This window comes from Delphinus delphis, chromosome 10 (assembly GCF_949987515.2).
Source record: "Delphinus delphis chromosome 10, mDelDel1.2, whole genome shotgun sequence".
Classification (NCBI taxonomy): domain Eukaryota; kingdom Metazoa; phylum Chordata; class Mammalia; order Artiodactyla; family Delphinidae; genus Delphinus; species Delphinus delphis.
The window spans coordinates 16,612,939-16,628,459 of NC_082692.2; the positions used below are offsets into that span (position 1 = coordinate 16,612,939).

General features: G+C 39.4%; 1 protein-coding gene across 4 annotated transcripts in view; it reads left to right on the forward strand.

Annotated features, from left to right (window-relative positions):
• The window catches only part of CDKAL1 (CDK5 regulatory subunit associated protein 1 like 1), a 654,211-nt gene that overhangs the window by 556,741 nt on the left and 81,949 nt on the right, over positions 1 to 15,521 (forward strand). The window lies entirely within an intron of this gene.

Below are 15,521 nucleotides of genomic sequence, written 5' to 3' on the forward strand. Positions count from 1 at the left end.
CTAGGGAATGTCTTCTAACCCGTCAGACACCACCTCCTCCAAGAAGCCCTTGTTTGTTTCAAACCCAGACTGGGATAAGTGGCACTTTGATGTGCTTTTCAAAGGTGAAAAGGCACATCAAAGGTGCCTCCTGCCTTGACGTTTTCCCCAGTGAATTGTGGTTGTGGGTTTGCTTTCTGTCTCTCTCACTAGACTGAAATCTACTTAAGAACAAGTTGGATATCCCAGGATCTCACCAAGTGCCTGACACACACTGAGCACTTGATAAAGAATTTTTTGAATGAGTGGATCAATCAATGCAATTTTCAGACAGGAATTAGTTCATTCAGCAAATATGTATTGTGTGCTTTTCATAACTAAGAAGAGCCTTGGCAGGAGGCATACGAGGATATCAGCACCACTGTCGTCATTAATGGGGAGGAAACCTTGTGCAAGGAAAGAGAAGAGATCAGGAGAAAGGATGGAAAATTACCCTTACCATGGGGCCAGCCCAGGCTTGATTCACTCAATAGCTCTAAGGCCATGTGTGGGACATGAGAGAACAAGGAGCTCAGCCCGTGCTGTTCTAGACAAGGGCCTCAGACCCAGCCAGTCCACAAACGTATTGATCTCAAATGAGCTAACTACAGAGGTGAGAGTAAGCATTTAAGAATTAGACAAAATAGGGCCTCCCTGGTGGCGCAGTGGTTGAGAGTCCGCCTGCTGATGCAGGGGATGCGGGTTCGTGCCCCCGTCCGGGAAGACCCCACATGCCGCGGAGCAGCTGGGCCCGTGAGCCATGGCCGCTGAGCCTGCGCGTCCGGAGCCTGTGCTCCGCAACGGAAGAGGCCACAACAGTGAGAGGCCGCGTACTGCAAAAAAAAAAAAAGAAAAGAAAAGAATTAGACAAAATAATTTATAAGTAAATTGGTTCCTGATACATCTGAAATGTTTTTCAGTAAGGAAGAAAGGAAGGAGGGAAAACATTTTGTAAGCTGCTGTTCAACACAGATATTTGAGCATCGCTGGTGCAGGCAGTCCCAGTGTAGTGACGCGTCTGTTGCACACCAGCCTCCAAGTTGGGTGCTGACAAAGCAGGAGCTTACCGCTGATCCCTCCCTTCCTTTCTTCCCCTCCCGGCAGGGGGACTGGTTAACTTGAGACAAGTTAGAGAGGCAAGTGGTTAGAATTAGGGTCCTCTCTGAGTACCTAGAGTTCTAGGGAAGACACTAGCACCTGACCAGAGCTGCAGTACCAAGCAGAAAACCAAAAAAAAAAAAAAGAAAGAAAGAAAGAAAAAATCTGTTTATGTGGATCAAGTCAGCCTGTCAGCAGTTTCAGGAGAGCTGAGACTCCACAGAAATCGGGGTGCCCAGTTTGCACTTCAAGCAGCAGGGTTTGTGGCAGCACATCTCATTGTAACCCCTACCTCCTGGTGAGTTGGTGGCCACCAATGCACTCTGCACCCTGACAATGATTTAGCTCAAGAACTAAAGGAGGCTGCTGCATTCATAGGCTGGGAACCCTCATTGGCAGCAACTGAGCAGGTTATGGGACGGGGTCGCTGACATGCCTAGGATATGAGGAGCATTATGCCAGGTATTACGAAGATTCAGAGATGAACAATTGTGTTGATAATTTGAACCAAAGCATAGGCAAGAATACAAATAGAATGCTTTAAGGAAAACAAGCACAAATTGTAGTAAGGCATTCTTAAAGAATAAATATGAACTGGTTTGTGTGCAAATTAAAGCAAGAAAACATTACTTTTACAAAATTATTGCAAGACGTTAGAGATGGTATTGGCAGTAGTACGTTTATTGACTGTTAAACAACAAGCAGTACGACCCTCATAAAGATTGTTTATGCGTGGCAGGGTTGCAGTGCCACAGGATAAAACTCAAGCTTTACCTACAAGAGTTCTAACTCGTGTAGAAAAAAATCCTGCCAGACAGCATGTCTGCTTTGTTTGGAATAGAAACATAAATATCTAATTTGCCTCATTACGGAGAAGAATGCATGATCTGGGCAGCCTGAAGCCAAATGATCATTCCATCAGCTCAAAATGTAGGGAACGTAATTCATTTGCTGATTCGGCCTAATCCTTATTCGCAGATGGCGAAACAGAAATCTGTAAGTTCATATATCATTGAGTTACATTTTACTTCTTAAAAGGGAAAAACACAATTTTGCCAGAAGATCAAAAATAAAAGCAACTAGGATTAGGTCAGTATACCCTGAAAGTCAAAAACACACACAGTAATTAACTTCTAAAAGTTTGTTTTTCTGTCAGCATTTCTCTATTTTGTAGGGGTTGTTTTGGGTTTTTTACTATTTGTGTGTGTGTCATCAAAGCAAGTGTGTCTGTAAGGATGACTGTGTCTCATGAGTGCAAGGTAGGACCATGCAAACCTTTCATAGTAGCATTTCATCCCAAAAGCCCTTCTGTTCATTTTTCTGTTGCAAAAAACGAGGGTGACTAACAGGCCACACGAAAGCTTTGTGTATGTTTTTAAACAAAATTGGCTTGATGTTATTTAAATGAGAAATTGATATTTTGTTTTTTACATTTGTCAGGCTTTTATTTTTTAGCTGGTGTCTTGCTAGATGTTTCAGTTTCCTGGTGGAGTTGTAATAAATGAAAGCAAATACATTTTTATTAAACCATAAAAATGATCAACTATGCACTGTTCTAGAGAATGCTCATGTGCAGCATAATTGTTTAATACTGTTTTCTTTCCACATTAAGTCAACCTGAAAGACTATTGATTTTACCAAACCCCGTTTCTTAATGCCATAATTCTCCAGGCCTGTGTCTCTGGGGACCCTCGTCAGGAGGGTAATTGCGTGTCTTGCTGCTCTCTGTTGAACAGCCAGTGACAGGCCGTCTGGAACAACTCAGGTCATAGAACAGTGCATTTCCCCATGCCGAACCCTCTGCTGTTCCGCCACAAAGAAGGAGCCCCCCTCGTTTATGGCTAAGTGAAGAGGGAGTTTGAAGCTGGAAAACACCAAAACTTTCATAGGCATATTGTATTCAGAAAAGACTGGAATACCATTCTATGTGAAGCTTTAATTTTGCCTTAATTTATAGAGATGTGCCCAAATAGTAATTACTATTTGTAAATTAGTAATTACTATTAGTAATTACTATTTAAATAGTAATTACTTTCATTTGTATAGTACTTTACAGAAAGCACTTTACATATGAATCTTCTCACCACAAAGCCCTGTTCGCTTGAACAAGTTATTTCACTTCCTCAAGCCTCAGTTTTCTGATCTTTGAGAAATGGGCATAAAAATCGCAAATCGTCCTCTTACCCCCACAGAGCTGTGAAGGTCAAATGATGCGGCACTCAGTCAAGCAAGCGTTAGGTGTTTTCCCTCCGCTCAAGTGAAGTCACGCACATCCGTTAACAACTGTTTTTAAAGCGACTGCTGCGCGGTAAGTCCTGTGCCATGAGCAGGGAGCCCAGTGTGATGCAGGCATTGGGAGTGGATCCCGTGATGAGGCAGGTCACACTGAATCACCTGTCATTTCTTCAAAACGAAGGAAACAAGTGCAGGCGAGCTGGGACTCCAGGGAGGAGCAGCCAGGAGAAGGCCACCACTTCCCGTATTTTCTAACGTTTCCTGTTTCGAGTATTCTTATTTGCTGTCCACCAGAGGTGGCTTCAACCACTCACGCAGAGTGGCTTCAACCACATCAGATGCGCAGGATTAGTTCTCCAGTTTCACTCGGCTTGAGCACTGGGTGGTCATGCCCCGTTGGGTTACTTGGAGCCGTGTGTATCTGTGAGGTCTGCAGAGGTGGGTGGCGTGGGGCTCCTGCACACACCAGACTCAGCCTCTCTTTCCATTCTCCTTCTCAGGACAATGTCCTAACTGTTGGAAGTGTGCAGATTTTCATGTTTGTTCTTAATGATGAAGAGCAGAAAGTCTATACAATTTTTAAAGTAATAATGTAAATGTCTTCATTCACTGAACTGATCTTTTCACATTCAGAATATCTCCTTGGTAGTAACTCCTTTAAAAAAAAAAAAAAAAAAAGATTCCCAGAGCTTGTAACATTATTAGGAGAAGAGATTTCTTTTTTCTTCCTGTTAGTGACATCCCAGAGAATTGGAATTCTCTATTAACCCGTAGGTCAAGCATCCATCCTGACACACATCTCTTTTATTCTAGCTCATTTGTAAAGGAGCAGTTTATTCTTAACTTGATTCCTAGCCTCTTTTTAGGGAGCATTCGAAGTTAATCTCAACAAAGAATAGTAATTCGGATTGGCAGTCTGTGGTATTAGGGAATAGAGTGAAATCGAGTAATCTTCTCATGAGAAGGAACCGTAGAGATCATCTTATCTAACCACTGCATTTTGCAGTGAGGCAGCCACGGCCCCGAGAAGCTAAGTGTCTGTCTGAAATCACGTGGCTGGGTTATGGCTGATGCTATAATTCGATACTCTAGGCAACATAAAGAGTGATATTTCCTAAAGGTTATGGTGGACTAGAATGTAACGTGTTTTATAAAAATAAATACATGTGAAAACTGGCTTGGAGACTTCGCACTTCTAAACTGGTGCCCAATATTATATCTTTCTACTGTCCTTAAATGGGTCTGGACTGTATGTAACACAATTGCCTAATAAAACAAAACATATCCTCAAGTATGGCTTTGGGAGTCAGAGACCAGGCAGTTGTCTGAGCTCCGGCATGTACTTTCTGGGTCTTGGGAGTTTTCCCTGCTCGGAAATGAGGATGGCTGACGTGACCAACTGTCAGCTCCATGGGGTACCATTCTTCCCTAAAAATTCCCTAAAAATATTGCAGTTGATGTCCCATAGCCCAGAGGAAAAAATGGTTTTGGTTTCAGACCCCAACCTCTCGGATCTATCCTACAAATTCCAAAGTAGGTTCAGCTCAAAATCAATATGGAAAGACTGGACTAGTCTTAACTACTCTTAACCTTCTGAGTTTTGAAGTGAGGAGGAAAATATGTAGAATTATTTCTAGAGCCTCTAGTGTTATTCCTGGGTTAGACTAGTCCCACTAAGATATTCTTGAACTCACCTTCCTACCCAGGGTGCCTTCAAAACTCTGCTCTTGTCCTATGATTGAAATAAGCGTCATTTCTCCTACACTTTCCTATCCGATCCAGGTCCAGATCCACATTTTGGGGAGCCTGCATGGCCCATCAGTAATAATGGCTGTGGGTGCCATGACCAAAGGCGCTTCAGCAAACACAGGCAGGGAGTTGATTGGGGGAAATGTCAATGCCCTAGAACCTGCCATCCAACAAATAGTTTTTTGCTGTGACTGTCTCACAAGATCCAGGTGAGGACCAACTTGGGTTCTTTTTCATACATGAAGTTATTTTTATTGAGATGCTTCTTGACATATAACAAAGAGTGACATCATTTAATACAGAGAATGCTCAACAAGGTGAAAGTCTGGAAAGTTTAGGTCTTCAACTTTATGGTATATTGTTTTTTACTTTTAAATATGAGTTTCACCTTTAATCGTGTGAAAAGTAGCACCATGTGAGTAACTGGCTTTCTCGCCAGACTGGCAAGTAGAGAGAGCGTGGTGGAGATGAATGGGACCTGTGGAGTTTGGAGGCCTTAGTGGACTCCCTGACAGATCAGACCATCACACAAAGGCTTAGAGCTTAAACTAATAAGAATAACAAAGCCTAACCCGCAGCTCTGTCCCCCTTATCCATTCACAGGAGCCTTGCAGGTTGTATGCGCCCAGCTCCCTAGTTAGTGCCCTGCAACGAAGACCAGCCTCTTTCCTTAGTCATGTGGATTCTGACTCTATTTTGACTTGAGAAGAAGCTAATTATGGCTTGATTTTTTTTTTGGAAAGAATGATTAATAATCACTTCCATTTAGTGGAATGTAATCTGTGGAGGCAGCATTAATGTTTTTACTACCTTATGAAGCAACATAAGGAAGAAAGGAAAAACAAAAAACCCTGTATACTCTTTTGCAACAAGCTATAAAATGATGTATTTAATCTTGAATAATTAAAGAAAAATATTTTTATTCACATAATGTTATAATCATATTGCTAATACCAGCGTAATGCTTACTTTTTAACTAATTCATTTTCTCATTTGTGGCAATTGAGAAAGGTTTATTAAATCTAATGACTGTTTTAGGATTAAGTAGGGGAAAAGCATGTTCTAATTACAGGGATGGATAAAAGCAAACTAATTAACCAAAAACGTGTATTTCCTTCCTGAGGGATGTCTGGTCAGGCATATCCGAGATGAACTCGGGTTACCTAGCTCCTAAGTTTTTTAATCATGTTTTTAGATTGCATTTTTTACACCATCTGTACCATTAACACGACTGTAATTTCTGTCACAGTTGGAAGCTTCAGTTAATAAATGTTTTGTTTTGGAGGGGGAGGGGAGGCAGAGAAGAAGATGGGAATGTTTATGAATGAACCAAAGGAAGAGGGGCCTGAAATGAAATGCTGGATATTGGTGACTGGGGCTTTGGTGTTGCCCTTCCGTGCCACACATTATAGCTTACGTTTACTTGGGAAAATAGTCTTAATTCATCCTTTAAAAAAAAATCTTATCTAATAGAAAGTATAATCACCAGCTAATAATAATAATACCTAAATAACCTCATTCATGTATAACAGTATATACAGAAGAATAGGTAATTATTTTATGAAACTCAGAAGCATTGATTTTTCAGTGTTTTGTATATCCTGAGCAAAGCACAGGATCACAGTACTACAGTCTGAGCTCCAAATAAATTATTTTATCCTTTTTTGAAAAAGTTACAGGTTTTCTGGATATGCATTCGTTTTTTAGCTAGCGACTACCACCGCAGGCTTCTTTAAAGCACACTGATTATGTTTTCACAACTGGAGAGAACAATCAGAGGTTTTAAAGCATCTGATTGTAATTTCAAAGAGTGGTGGTGTACTGATAAAATGTCCGCAGGAATAGATAATAAAGTTGGGGGGCAAGGGTCGGGGGAGACAGGACACAATGCAGATTGTTGCCCAAAACCAAGTACACATACTTTTCAGAAGGAAAAGATTACCATTCATGACGAAAAAATTATAAACTCTATGAAGACCCTATTTTTAGTTAAGTCCTAGAATACTAGGATGAAATCTTACATCTGGAAGCAGAAGCGACATTAGATTTCATACTGTGAAGGAAACATCAGTATATATTGTGTGCCTGGTGTCTGCTGTGTGCTTAGGGATACAGATGATAAATATAGGAGTCTCCCTGAAGGAGCTTACAGTGTAAGCCAGCATTTGGGGGACTAGGAGTGGCAGCAAAATAGAAGTTGTGGGGCTTCCCTGGTGGCGCAGTGGTTGAGAGTCCGCCTGCCGATGCAGGGAACACGGGTTCGTGCCCCGGTCCAGGAGGATCCCACATGCCGCGGAGCGGCTGGGCCCATGAGCCATGGCCGCTGAGCCTGCGCGTCTGGAGCCTGTGCTTCGCAACGGGAGAGGCCACAGCAGTGAGAGGCCCGCGTACCGCAAAATAAAAAAAAAAAAAATAGAAGTTGTAGTAATTTACTTACAAAAAGTTTTTCAGGAGAATTTTGGTAGTAGTGGAAATAGCATTTATCTGGTTGTAATAATTTGTATATACAGTGGCCTTTTGACATTTGCTGGCCATATCCTAGAGCCTTTGTGAATCCTCAGATTCCCAAACAACCTTATAGTTTATAATTACAACCCTAATTTATGCTAATAAAAGTATTTGAAAATTTAGAGTGGCACCTTCAGGCCTGTCTGAAAGAGACTGTGCACATTGGCAGTAAGAAAGCCATGTAAAGATGTAAAACATTGGGAAGTTGACTGTCTTCACTCTTAAGTGAGTCCATCCCATCTACCAATCTTGAAGTAATTTGGGAATTCCAAATCGTGTGTCACCAAAAAAGCAAATAGATAAATGTCCTGAACATCCCAGTTCAAACGAGTAGTAAGGATCTCACACTCATTTGAAAGAATTCTCACATTAATTGTGCATTTACCAAACAGCACACACTTCCAGGAGCAAGAAAAAAAAAAAAAGTCTGTTGGGTATTCATAAACAAGGTACACAGGTATTCCTGACTCACTGTGCTGTAAAAGTCAAAACTGGCAATGATTGCTTCGAGAGCATCTGCTGGAAGCTTGGTTTCATGGCCTTCAGTCCAGGACCATGTTCTCTAGCAAGATGTTCTTTTTAACAGAATTCCACCACTGAAGGGACCAGTGCAGATATGACTCTTGTTGTAATGGAAGTTTCCCTATATAACCAAATCTTCACCCTTAAAACAAAACCTAGTTAAGATAATGAGGGCAAGTGTAGCCAAAGCCTCCATAAAGTTTGCTTGAAACTTGGCTCTTAATGTCAGTTAACCAAACACTCTTATCAATAAAACCAGTAACCTTGGAATTGATCAGATTAAGCATTCAAGTCAACTTAATATTTAAAACGCTTTCAGATAATTGCCACAAAGCCTTATTAAATACATCAGCCCAATTTCAAGGTTGTCCTGTCAACTTCATCCTGACAGGCTTTTCCATATTCCATTGCTGGCTTTCTAACTTACTTTTCAACAGACCCAAATCAGAGTAATGAAAACAGTCAAACTGCTCATAAAATGTCACATTACTATGAGAGCACACATTATTTCTACAGATATTTTCTGTCAGTCACTAGATCACTACTCAAATGACAGCGGTGCCTGCCTGGAACATGCTTTAAAAATGACAATCCCATACTGTAAAGACTACTTCAGCAGTAAAATTTACTGATTTGTCCCTTTGATCTCAGCCTACAAAAGATACCAAATGTTACTCAGGAATAAATAAAACATTTACAGAAAAGAGGAGAAAAGGTTATATGCTTCATTTTGCTTATCAATGTCATTTCCAAGCCAACAATTTTATTAGGGGTAGGGGTATGGTGACATGCTATTTTTAGTTTGTAGGGGAGAAATGTGACATTTAGAACAAATGTCATAGCATTTCTTCAATAAAAATCCATGCTGTCAGCTGCCTAGCTCTAGAGAATTACAGAAAAGCTGTACTGAACCAAAAGAGAAGCAACAATAACTTGATTTTTAGCTTAACCCTCTCAGACCCAGGCTCAGTGTGGACCGACATTAATAACAGTTTTTGTTGTGTAGCTTGGGGACGCAGGCCTGTATTTGCACAGAGTGTTTCTTGAAAGAATCTGTTCTGTCTACTTAAGAAATGACCCTGTGTTCAACCAAAGCTTTGTGACCTGTGTATTCAGTGAACCTTGAGGAGAAGCAATTTCTTCACAAACAAAAGAAGAACTCAAATACCTACTAAAATAACTATTCTAAGACGAAAGCCAGAAAATGACTTTTTATTGACTGTAAACAACAAAATGAGAGCAGCAAAAAACAGTAGAGGAGATAATTACTAGAATTTAATATAAAAAGAAATAGCATGTAATGAATGTAGTTCTTGTTATGGAACTTTTTTGCCCTTATCTCTCCCACTTTTTTTTGGCATCTGTTCACATTCTACCATGAAATATCTCTGGGTTGTTCTTTAACTTCTCAGGACAAGAGCCATATCTTACATTTCTCTCAATTCCCCACAGTGCCTAGCACAGTTCTTGATAAAATTATTGAACAGTTAAACCACTGGTTTGGGAAATGCGGTCCATATCTAATTTTTTAAAACTTTCTGGCTCTCCCTAGCATGCCACCCCCGCCCTCAAACACACACAGTGATGACTTTCAGGTTTTGCCATTTTTAAGGTTCAGATCCTACTCAGTCCACCCTGACTCCTTTGGGTAATAATAGTCAACTTTGCTGACAATGACCTATGCACTTTTTAAATAAGGATCGTTATTTCATTAAGTGAGAAGATGGAGACATCGGTGACTTTCTTAATGTTCTTTCCCCTTGCAAATAATCCTGTGCTTTGTTCATGATCTTTCCTTTCCTTCCTGTCTCAAAGAGGTTCCTCTCTTCCTTGACAAAGCTCTTCCTTCCCTTTGACTCTCAATCAGGTCTCTCCAGGCTTTCTTGGAATTCTGTCGTTTGTCCCCAGGTGTCTCGAGGTCTCCCCTATTCTGGGTCTTCTTCCTTTTTGCTTTCTGATGGGCCTAATAATAATCTCCACTTTAACCTGCCTTCTTCTCTAATGCTAAACATGAATGAACACTCAGTAGGTCCCAGGCATTGAGCCAGGTAATACACATGGGTATATACACTTTCGAATAAGGTAGAATCCCTTCTCTTAAATAGCTGACAACTGCCAAACCGATTCAACAGGTAATCTGTTCTTTATATCACCTCCACAATCATTCAGCAAACATTTCCTGAGTCAAATTCAAGTGACACAGTGATGGCTAATGACAGTCTTTGCTCTCAAGGATCTCATAGTGTATGCAGTTCCCAGAGCCCATACCACCTATGTGTCTCATTTTGAACTTGTACTTGTTTCCTGTCCCCAATTCTGAAGTGTATTTTATATGTATCCAGAATGCTTAATGTGGTTTTTCTTCGGTTTTGGTGGAAACATTTTGAAGGCAAAGACTGTTTTTCCAAAACTGAGTTTTTTTTTAACATCTTTATTGGAATATAATTGCTTTACAGTGGTGTGCTAGTTTCTGCTTTAAAACTGAATTGCTTTTTACCTTTCATGGTCATTGCCTAACAGGGGACCCTAACCACAGGGCCACCTCCTGCAGCCACTCAGGCTGTGGACTGTTCAGCTCCAGGGGGACCAAACACATCTCAGTCTAAGTGGCTCTTGATGCTCAAGAAGTATTTTTGTTTGACTCTTGGGATGCCAGCAATTTATGAAACATTGTTTTGTTTTCTAAAAGGCATCCCTGAATCCTTTCTTTCTCCTACTCTTTTTAAACCCACCCACCCACGCAGTACATAAAGCCATGGGAATAATTCATACTCAGTGGTTCAGAAGTAGGTGATGTTTTGAAAATTCATTTTTATATGAATTAGATACATATGATTTAGTAATCTGTATATGACCCCAATTGTATTCCTCACCTGTTTTTTCTAATAGTGTTTGTTTTGTTTTGTTTTTTAACATCTTTATTGGAGTATAATTGCTTTACAATGGTGTGTTAGTTTCTGCTGTATAACAGAGTGAGTCAGCTGCATGTATACATATATCCCCATATCTCCTCCCTCTTGCATCTCCCTCCCTCCCACCCTCCCTCTCCCACCCCTCTAGGTGGTCACAAAGCAACGAGCTGATCTCCCTGTGCTATGCGGCTGCTTCCCACTAGCTATCTATTTTACATTTGCTGGTGTATATATGTCCATGCCACTCTCTCACTTCGTTCCAGCTTACCCTTCCCCCTCCCTGTGTCCTCAAGTCCATTCTCTATGTCTGCGTCTTTATTCCTCTCCTGCCCCTAGGTTCTTCAGAACCTTTTTTTTTAAGATTCCATATATATATGTGTTCGCATACGGTATTTGTTTTTCTCTTTCTGACTTACTTCACTCTGTATGACAGTCTCTAGGTCCATGCACCTCACTGCAAATAACTCAATTTTGTTTCTTTCTATGGCTGAGTAATATTTCATTGTATATATGTGCCACATCTTCTTTACCCATTCATCTGTCAATGGACACTTAGGTTGTTTCCATGTCCTGACTATTGTAAATAGAGCTGCAATGAACATTTTGGTACATGACTCTGTTTGAATTATGGTTTTCTCAGGGCATATGCCCAGTAGTGGGATTGCTGGATCGTATGGTAGTTCTATTTTTAGTTTTTTAAGGAACCTCCATACTCTTCTCCATAGTGGCTGTATCAATTTACATTCCCACCAACAGTGCAAGAGTGTTCCCTTTTCTCCACACCCTCTCCAGCTTTTATTGTTTGTTCATTTTTTGATGATGGCCATTCTGACCAGTATGAGGTGATACCTCATTGTAGTTTTGATTTGCATTTCTCTAATGATTAATGACGTTGAGCATCCTTTCATGTGTTTGTTGGCAATCTGTATATCTTCTTTGGAGAAATGTCTGTTTAGGTCTTCTGCCCATTTTTGGATTGGGTTGTTTGTTTTTTTGATATGGAGCTGCATGAGCTGCTTGTATATTTTGGAGATTAATCCTTTGTCAGTTGCTCTGTTTGCAAATATTTTCTCCCATTGAGGGTTGTCTTTTCATCTTGTTTATGGTTTCCTTTGCTGTGCAAAAGCTTTTAAGTTTCATTAGGTCCCACTTGTCTATTTTTGTTTTTATTTCCATTACTCTAGGAGGTGGATCAAAAAGGATCTTGCTGTGATCTATGTCATAGAGTGTTCTGCCTATATTTTCCTCTAAGAGTTTGATAGTGTCTGGCCTGACATTTAGGTCTTTAATCCATTTTGAGTTTATTCTTGTGTATGGTGTTAGGGAGCGTTCTAATTTCAGTCTTTTACACATAGCTGTCCAGTTTTCCCAGCACCACTTATTGAAGAGGCTGTCTTTTCTCCACTGTATATTCTTGCCTCCTTTATCAAAGATAAGGTGACCGTATGTGTGTGGGTTTATCTCTGGGCTTTCTATCCTGTTCCATTGATCTATATTTCTGTTTTTTGTGCCAGTGCCATGTGGTCTTGATTACTGTAGCTTTGTAATACAGTCTGAAGTCAGGGAGCCTGATTCCTCCAGCTCCATTTTTCTTTCTCAAGATTGCTTTGGCTATTCGGGGTCTTTTGTGTTTCCATACAAATTGTGAAATTTTTTGTTCTAGTTCTGTGAAAAATGACATCTAATGGTGTTTTGACATGACTTTTTAACACTTGTTATATATGTTGACAACCTCAATGGCAGGGTGGAGGTATGTGATTTCTTTTTATCAGTAAGCATTGTCATTTCTAACCATGGATTCTTAAATACAAAGGAAAATAATTGCTCTTGTATGGATTTATTTAAGACTGTAATGAATTAACCTAATGTCATTTGAACGTGGGTTGCTTCTGCATCTATTCTGATGTCAGTGAACATATGTCACATTTCTTCTGTCATGGCAGCTGTATAATCATCAATAGCAGTATTTTATATTAATCAAAATATAGGATGTCTCACCTTCATCTTTGTGTGCACATGGGGGGTTGGGGGGCGGGATGTCACCATCTTAGCTAGGAACAGAATTCCTCTTAGGAAAGGAAATAGCTTTGTCTAGGAAACTATTTCGATAAGCAGTTTAATGGACAAAGAAAGAACCTGAGACCATGAATGAGAAGGAAAAACGTTATGACAGATAGAACTGAATGCTCGGCAGTAGAAAAATAGAGGGAATTTTTCTCTCACTATAAACAGAAGAAAGAGTGATTAAAGAGGGGGAAGAAGTGGGGAAATAATTAATATTCAATTAAATAAAATAATAATAGGTGATTTGCATTTTTTTCCTGTGTGCCTTTAATCACAAAACTAAGTCAGAAGACCAGAAATTGGGAACTAGATGTGACCTTGAGAATGCAAGAACCCCAGATGCTGAAAGTCATATGGAGAAGGGCACTGTACTTTTTTTCACAAGACAAGGTGTGGAAGTTGGGAGCCTAGATCTAAAGGGGTAGGGAGACCCCAGATGACATCTTAGTTTCATATATATTCATTCCTGGTTTCCTCATCCACAAAATGGAAATAATAAAAGTGTATATATATATGGGTTGTCTTAATGATGAAATAAATTAATACAAGTGAAGAGATTAGGAAAATGCTGTACGTAGTATGCACTGGATGTTGCCATATACATCACCCATCCTCATTGTAAGCATGCATGTAATAGAACATTTGGGTGTGCTTTTCATGTACATGCTTAAAACTCAGTTACAAGGAAGTAATACGTATGAAACCCATCCTCAGGAACCAAAATTGATTCAGTACCCCTTCTTTCTAACACCTTCATTTCTCCTTTAAATGTAAAGTATTTTATACTCCAAACAAATAAATGATGAGTAATTTATTATCTATGTATCAGTATTATTTGCCTCCATATGTCATCATGTATTTTAAAGGACCAGAATCTTATTAAAATGTTGATATATTTTCCAATCCATATACATTTGTTCTTCAAGAGAAAAAGCTGTGCTTTGTTTCTAAAGCAGTGGTGTAACTAGGACTCATTAGACATAACTTTTAAAGTTTTAGTCATTGGGCTCTTGTCAGCATGACATGGAAAAGCAGCTTACTTTGAAGAAGTTAGCCTCAGCGGTTGCTAAATGCTGTACTGTGTAAAATATTAAAATACAGGGGTGGTGATGTTATTTTGAGAATGTAATTACTGTGTGTTTTGATTGCTTCCTTTTAAACCTTTAGGCCATTTACTGCTGACCAATTTTGGTAGCCATTTATGTTCATGAGAACTGGTTTACCATATTGATTATAATATATCTAGAAACTTAGCTATAAAAAGACTATAATTCAAATCTAAATAATCCTCTAGAAAAACATTTACTCCTAAGTAATTGCTTATTTTACTTAATTTTTCTCCAGAATTATTGTTTTTAATCAGTGTGTTTGGGAGGAGGTAGTAAGTGAGTAACTTGAAAAAGCTGTAATATTTAATAGTGATTTCTTTTATAGTTGGGAGGGGACTTTTGAAATAAAATATTCTGTTTTAGCTCAGCTCAAGTTGGAAATGCAAACAGGAAACATGGGAGGACAAGGGGAATCGTTGTGACAGCAGGAAGGGCGAGGAACCTGACTTGAGGAGCTCGTGGAGAAGCCTGACCTCGCCCAGGACATCCAGTCAATCCCCTGACTTTCTCCTCTACCTCTGGACACCTTTCCAATCTAGTCTTTTTTCTCCATTCTCATAACCTCCCATTTTTGCACTTTTTACATTTTATTTTTATTGCTTCCTTCATTTTCTGTCTTGATACAGTGAAAGCTCTTTAAAAAAAGGACTGTATCTGCTTACTGTATCCCTAGTGTCTAGGACATTTAGAAGGTTAATGAGTATTTGTTGAATGAGTTAGTGAATTCACTTATAAGTCACTTTGCAAGTTTGTGATTATTCACTATGTTCAAAAGACCCATTTCCCATGCCTTAGTATTTAGTCTTGCTGGGAATTAAATTCATAAAATCTGTGAGAAGGACAACCTGCCAGTATGTATCAGAGCTTTCCAAGTGTATAGAGGAATATATTAAAAGAAACAGTCATGAATTTGGGTAAACATAAATCTATGAGGAGGTTCATTGCAGAACTGTTTGTAATAATAAAATATTAAAAAAGAAAAAAACCCTAAATATCTAGTACTAGGTGATGGATTAATAGATATGCTACACTCACAGGATATAAGGCCATGCAGTCACTGAAAATCATGTTGTAAAGGAATATTTAATGATGGGGGAATGTTTATTGATGTGTCAAAAAATGGAAACATTATGACGAGATACCATGTATCTTTGATATCAATTTTATTAATAATCACAATATATTTGCTTAGAAAAAAATAAGACTGGTAACATACACCACAACATTAACAGTAGTTATCTCTAAGTGACAGAATCCTGGGTGATTTTCATTTTCTTTTCTGGTGGCCTTTCTGAATTTTTTGAAT